Raw genomic sequence first — 7068 nt, forward strand, 5'->3', positions numbered from 1 at the left:
GGCGGAGACCGAATAATGCTCCTCCTCCTCCTCCTCCTTCTTCTTCTTCTTCTTCTTCTTCTTCTTCTTCTTCTTCCGAGTTTATTGGCGATTTGCAAACTGACGTGGTGCATTACCGCCACCAACTGTTTGTCTGGCGTATGCTATATCAATAATGAAATGGAGAGATAAGGGAGGAAGAAAAAGAAAAGGTGGAGAGAATTGCATTGTACTATATTCTATTGAAAAGCCTTTTTCCCTTTAAATCTGAGATATGAGGAAAGTAGGAGAAGTAATCCCTCTTTTTTAAACTATAGTGTCCTAGTGTTCTGACATCATCTAATAGAATTCTTCTTTGTCTGTTACACGTTTGGCGCTCCAGTAACTCACTGAACAATTTCCCTTCTGCTGCATCTTGCAGCCTTACAACATGTCCCTGAATTTTATGTAAAAACCAACCCTTAGATTCCCTGTCCCATTGCTTTTGTCATGCTTTGTTAATTTCTGTCTTGATTGTTTTGACTTCAGATTTACTAAGTGGATTGCTGTCTGTATTTCTGATTTTAGAGGCTGCTTTTGCCAGCAGAGCTACGACTTCTTTGCTCTTGATTTCAGAATGAGATGGAACCCACATTAAACATATCAAAATATTCTGTGTTGGCAGTTTAAATAGCTTTGAAGGATCTCTGATCAGGTCTGGCCTACAAGACAATTTGCCATTTGAAATGCTGAGTCTGCTGCCATTGATCTGAGCAGATGAGTTGGTGACTGAACTTCACCTCCTCTACCCACCATAGTGCGAGCAAAATTGCGAGCAGTTCCACAGAAAAGACAGCTAAATGATCCAACAGTCTTTTTTATGATTGACTTATGAAATTTGGGAATATAAACTACTGCTCCTGTCTTTTCTGTGACTGGATCTTTAGATCCATCTGTAAATATTTGAATCATATCTGTATATTTCATATTAAGGTACTGCTGAACTAGACCATACCATCTCTGCTTACTTAATACTTTCCTTTGAAAGTGAGCTCAAGTGTACTGGGGCATAGAAAAAAAACAGCAAGGGGAATAACAGACAATGGTACTACATAACTATGCCGAGTACTTATACCGACTGCTCTCAACACCAACAAAGATTAACTGGATGAGTTAACGCATAGCTTTCTCCAACATCCACTTCCACCTGGAGTCTTCTCCTTCTTTATTGGCAGTGGGCAAACAAAAGTGCATTACTTCCACCAACTGGTCAAGAGTAGGAAGCACAGAGAGCAAGTGAGAAGATAGGCACAAAAGTTAAAATCTCTAAAACAAAAACAATAAAAGGCAGGTGGTCCCAACAGCTATAGAGCTGAGGTGCTGAAACTAGAGGTGGGCGGATCGATCCTAATATCGATACCAACGCTGGTATTGATATTGAACGATCCTTGTGTAAAAAGATGATACTCAAGCTTTTTTTTCTCTCCTGCACGCACTGACTGCTGCGCACGCGGACTCATCAAAGTCTACTCTCTGTCTGTAAGAGCAGCACTGCGCTGTGTCACACAACACGGAGCAGCGCACCCTTGTATTGTGGTTTGTCAGCCCTCTACCTCAGGAGATTTTAAGTTGTGTTGAGTGATTTTTTTAAACAAAAATGTTGATTGTGATAATAAAGTATTTTGTTGTCACGTACAATGGTTGACGAAATTCTATCCTAGGTCTTTTGGATCCTTTGGATCTATGAAGCTTAAATATGAAAAAGTATCAGTATCGGTATTGATATCGGCGATACTGGGCCTGTATTTACTTGGTATCGGATCAAACCAAAATTCCCGGTAGTTGCCCACCTCTAGCTGAAACACAGAACCCCAGCATTACAAAAGCTGTGCTCAAACTGTTCATATTGTTCTTATTTTTGTCTGTTTTCCTGACACCTGGAATCTGGGTAGGTATTACTCCAATTTTTAAAAAGTGGGATCTGAGTACACCCGTGTGCATGCTGGACCAGGTTAAAGTTCATGATCACCCAAAACACACGATAAGGTCTGACAGCATTGTAAATATTGGAGATTTTGAGCACGGGAAAAGCCATGTTTTTGAAAGACATTTTGCAAGAATTTTTGCAATCAACTGGGCTGCAAAATAGGCAGGAAGTGAAAGAAAGAACTCACACTACAAAATGCCCCAGAACGCGAGGAAAGATAGTAGCCTTTACTGATGTTGAAGTTGACGGTTGCCAGTTGACAGTTCCCGCACCATTAAACTATCAGATTGTTGGGAAATGGAGACATCTGCAACAAGGGTGGCCTCCATATTTTATTAGTTATATCCAAAATGGCCCACTTTATCAGTGACTAACACAGTCTAATAAATTTGTAAATAAAATTCAAGGAAAATAAACCTCTTCATTCACCTTGGACAGGCACAACAAATCTAAGTGTTTGATTATCCGGTGCATCAAAATTAACCACAGCGTAATCAATTCTACCTCACGATGTACTCTTTGATTATGGTGCGTTACAACATGATAGCAGTTATTGTTTTTGAGTTATTGCTTGCAAAAGCTGGCTTGGATGGACTAACTCACACACCCGCTCATTCATCTACATAGGATGTGAGTCAGGGTACACCCCAGACAGGATACCAGTCTGTCACAGGGCCATCCTCATCACTCCCCAAGAAAATCACATCTTCAGCTCTGCCTCCTGTCTTTTTGTTAGTGCCACCGTCTGCTGTACATCATAGCTGGTCTCACTACTGTCTTGTAGACTTTGCCCTTCACTCTTGCAGATAAATCACTCCTGCCACCTTTCTCCACCCACTCCACCCTCTTGCACTCTCTTCTTCACCTTTCCAAATAAGAAAGGACTCAGGGCTGATCCTTGGTGTAATCCCACCTCCACCTTGAATGGGTCTGTCATTCTTACTGTGCATCTCACCGCTGTCACACTATCCTTGTACATGTCCTGCACTACCCTCTTCTCTGCCACTCCAGGCTTCCTCATACAATACCACAACTCTTCTCTTGGAACCCTGTCATAAGCTTTCTCTAAATCCACAAACACACAAAGAAACTCCTTCTGGCCTTCTCTATACTTCTCCATCAGCATTCTCAGAGCAAATGTTGCATCTGTGGTGCTCTTTTTCTGCATGAAGCCATGTTGCTGCTCACAGATCTTCCCCCGTTTTCTCAGTCTAGCTTCTACTGCTCTTTTCCATAACTTCATGCTGTGCCTGAACAACATTATGCCTGTGTAGTTACTGCAGTTCTGCACATCACCCTTGTTCTTAAAATCAGATCCAGCACACTTACTATTATTATTGTTATTATTATTAGTTGCAGCAGGAGAAGCAGCAGCAGCAGCAGAATATTTGTCAAATTTCTAGACAAAACTCCAATTATATTTACTATAAGACACAATCACTTAACAAGTATAATTTTAGTAAGATGCAATTATTTACATAACTTATACTTTTAGACAGTGCTTTTTAAATATCATGAATTTCCATTTATTTTTCATGAACAGATTTTTTTTTTACAACAAAACAAGTTTTTTTTTTTAAGTTGTAACAAGTACAAAAATCGATAGTTTTCCTGAAATTTTACTTGTTTGGTGATTGTGTTTTATCTCTATATTATAATAGCCAAGTCCCTCTGTGTGCACATGCATGGCTTCAATCATGATGAAACCGGGAAGAGCTGACAGTTGCTGTTTGGTAGGCGTATGTATTTTGGGTCAAGGATGAACAATGTGAAATGGCAAGGTTGATAGGGCTAATATTTTTTGAGAAATTAGCTATTTAACTAACCAGTAACACTGGACATTGACACTGTAATGCATCATGGGAGTTCGGCGTTTGAGGTTTTAAATGTTGTTATTGTGATTTCATGTTAGTTTAACAGGTGGTTAGTGTTTATTGATTACAACCCCAACTCCAGTGAAGTTGGGACGTTGTGTAAAATGTAAATAAAAACAGAATACAGAATCCTCTTCAACCTATATTCAATTGAATACACTACAAAGACAAGATATTTAATGTTCAAACTGATAAACTTTATTGTTTTTGTGCAAATACTTGCTCATTTTGAAATGGACACCTGCAACACATTTCAAAAAAGCTGGGACCTTTCCTTCTAACAACACTCAATAAGCATTGGGAACTGAGGACATTAATTGTTGAAGCTTTGTAGGTGGAATTCTTTCCCATTCTTGCTTGATGTAGAACTTCAGTTGTTCAACAGTCTGGGGTCTCCGTTGTCGTATTTTGTGCTTCATAATGCGCAACACATTTTCAATGGGCGACAGGTCTGGACTGCAGGCAGGCCAGTCTAGTACCCACACTCTTGTACTATGAAGCCATGCTGTTGTAACACGTGAAGAATGTGGCTTGGCATTGTCTTGCTGAAATAAGCAGGGACGTCCCTGAAAAAGATGTTGCTTGGATGGCAGCAAGTGTTGCTCCAAAACCTGGATGTACCTTTCAGCATTGATGGTGCCATCACAGATGTGTAAGTTGTCCATGCCATGGGCACTAACACACCCCCATACCATCACAGATGCTGGCTTTTGAACTTTGCACTGGTAACAATCTGGATAGTCGTTTTGCTCTTTTGTCCAGAGGACACGACGTCCATGATTTCCAAAAACAATCTGAAATGTGGATTCATCAGACCACAGCATACTTTTCCACTTTGCGTCTGTCCATTTAAAATGAGCTCAGGCCCAGACCGTGTGGGCTCAGGAACACTTCAGAAAACCATTGTCAGTTAACACAGTTCGTCGCTACATCTACAAGTGCAAGTTAAAACTCTACCATGCAAAGCAAAAGCCACACTGAACAATGGACATTGATATTTGCATTCTGGACTCACACACCAATCCAGCAGGGGGTGGTAAATCATCTATATATTAAACGTGTAAGTAATAATAATATAATTGTAAATATGCTAACAATTCATGGATGACATGAGAATGTGAAAACACTTACGAGGGCTGTCAATAAAGTAATGGTCCTTTTTATTTTTTTCAAGAACTATATGGATTTCATTCATATGTTTTTACGTCAGACATGCTTGAACCCTCGTGCGCATGCGTGAGTTTTTCCACGCCTGTCGGTGACGTCATTCGCCTGTGAGCACTCCTTGTGGGAGGAGTCGTCCAGCCCCTCATCGGAATTCCTTTGTCTGAGAAGTTGCTGAGAGACTGGCGCTTTGTTTGATCAAATTTTTTTCTAAACCTGTGAGACACATTGAAGTGGACACGGTTCGAAAAATTAAGCTGGTTTTCAGTGAAAATTTTAATGGCTGATGAGAGATTTTGAGGTGATTCTGTCGCTTTAAGGACTTCCCACGGTGCGAGACGTCGCTCAGCGCTCTCAGCCGCCGTCGTCAGCCTGTTCAAGCTGAAAAACCTCCACATTTCAGGTTCTATTGATCCAGGACGTCGTGAGAGAACAGAGAAGTTTCAGAAGAAGTCGGTTTCAGCATTTTATCCGGATATTCCACTGTTAAAGGAGATTTTTTTAATGAAAGACGTGCGGACGGGTCTGCGCGTCGGGACGCAGCCACCGCGATGCTCCGCCACAGGAAAAACACCTCTGTTGAAAGCCTTAAGGACAAGTTGGAACATGTCCTGCCTGTTAAACAATTTCTCATATACTCACTCCACTGAAAGCCATCAAAAGCCGCCTGGATTTTACAAATGGTATCAACACGGGAGGTGTTTTTCCTGTGCCGCCGAACCGCGTCGGCTGCGTCCCGATGCGCGGATCCGTCCGCACGTCTTTCATTAAAAAAATCTCCTTTAACAGTGGAATATCCGGATAAATGCTGAAACCGACTTCTTCTGAAACTTCTCTGTTCTCTCACGAGCCGTCCTGGATCAATAGAACCTGAATGTGGAGGTTTTCAGCTTGAACAGGCTGACGACGGCGGCTGAGAGCGCTGAGCGACGTCTCGCACCGTGGGAAGTCCTTAAGTGACAGAATCACCTCAAAATCTCTCATCAGCCCGTTAAAATTTTCACTGAAAACCAGCTTAATTTTTCGAACCGTGTCCACTTCAATGTGTCTCACAGGTTTAGAAAAATTTGATCAAACAACGCGCCAGTCCTCTCAGCAACTTCTCAGACAAAGGAATTCTGACGAGGGGCTGGACGACTCCTCCCACAAGGAGTGCTCACAGGCGAATGACTTCACCGGACAGGCGTGGAAAAACTCACACATGCGCACGAGGGTTCAAGCATGTATGACGTAAAAACATATGAATGAAATCCATATAGTTTTTGAAAAAAAATAAAAGGACCGTTACTTTATTGACAGCCCTCATATATCTACTGTGATCCATTTAAAAATCTAATGACAAATAGAAGTAACAATAATAATAATGTGTATATGATAACAAGAACCTAAACAATTTATAAATACATTAAGACAGTAAATTAATATTAAAAATTTTATGTAATTAACAGTAAATAAAAGGTTTGAGTTATTCTAAAAAGTGCTGAAGTCTAAGGTTCTAAAAACATTCTAGACTCACACGCCATTCCAACTCATTATAGAAACTGTGCACAATTTATTACCACCCTTGAAAAATGTCACCTACCTATTTTATAAACAATACGCAATCTCGAGCCCGTGGATCCCCACGAGCAACATGCTAGTATTATGTTTAATGAGATATTTTGACTACAAATTTGACAACTAGGGTGGCACAGTGGCTTAATCTGTACTGTTGCCTCACAGCGAGAGGGTCCTCGAATCGCTTCTGACCTGTGTGTTTATGTGGGTTCTCTCTTCCAAAGACATGCAGGTTAGGTGAACTGGAAACTTTAAATTGACCGTAGGAGTGCGTGCAGGTGTGAATGTGTTTGTCTGAGTACATGTGGCCCTGTGACAGACTGATGTCCTGTCTAGGGTGCACTCCGCCTCATGCCCTATGTCTACCCCTCCCCACCCCCAACCCCACTGTGACCCTTAATTGGAATAAGCAGGTATCCAAAATGGATGGTTGATGAAAACTGGCCCGTAAGCACTAAGCAAATTTGAGTCTTGACTTGTTTGCATATGCAGAGAAGTCTTCTGTCTTCTATATGTCCACCTATAAGC

This window comes from Thalassophryne amazonica, chromosome 12 (genome assembly GCF_902500255.1).
Source record: "Thalassophryne amazonica chromosome 12, fThaAma1.1, whole genome shotgun sequence".
NCBI classification, from domain to species: domain Eukaryota; kingdom Metazoa; phylum Chordata; class Actinopteri; order Batrachoidiformes; family Batrachoididae; genus Thalassophryne; species Thalassophryne amazonica.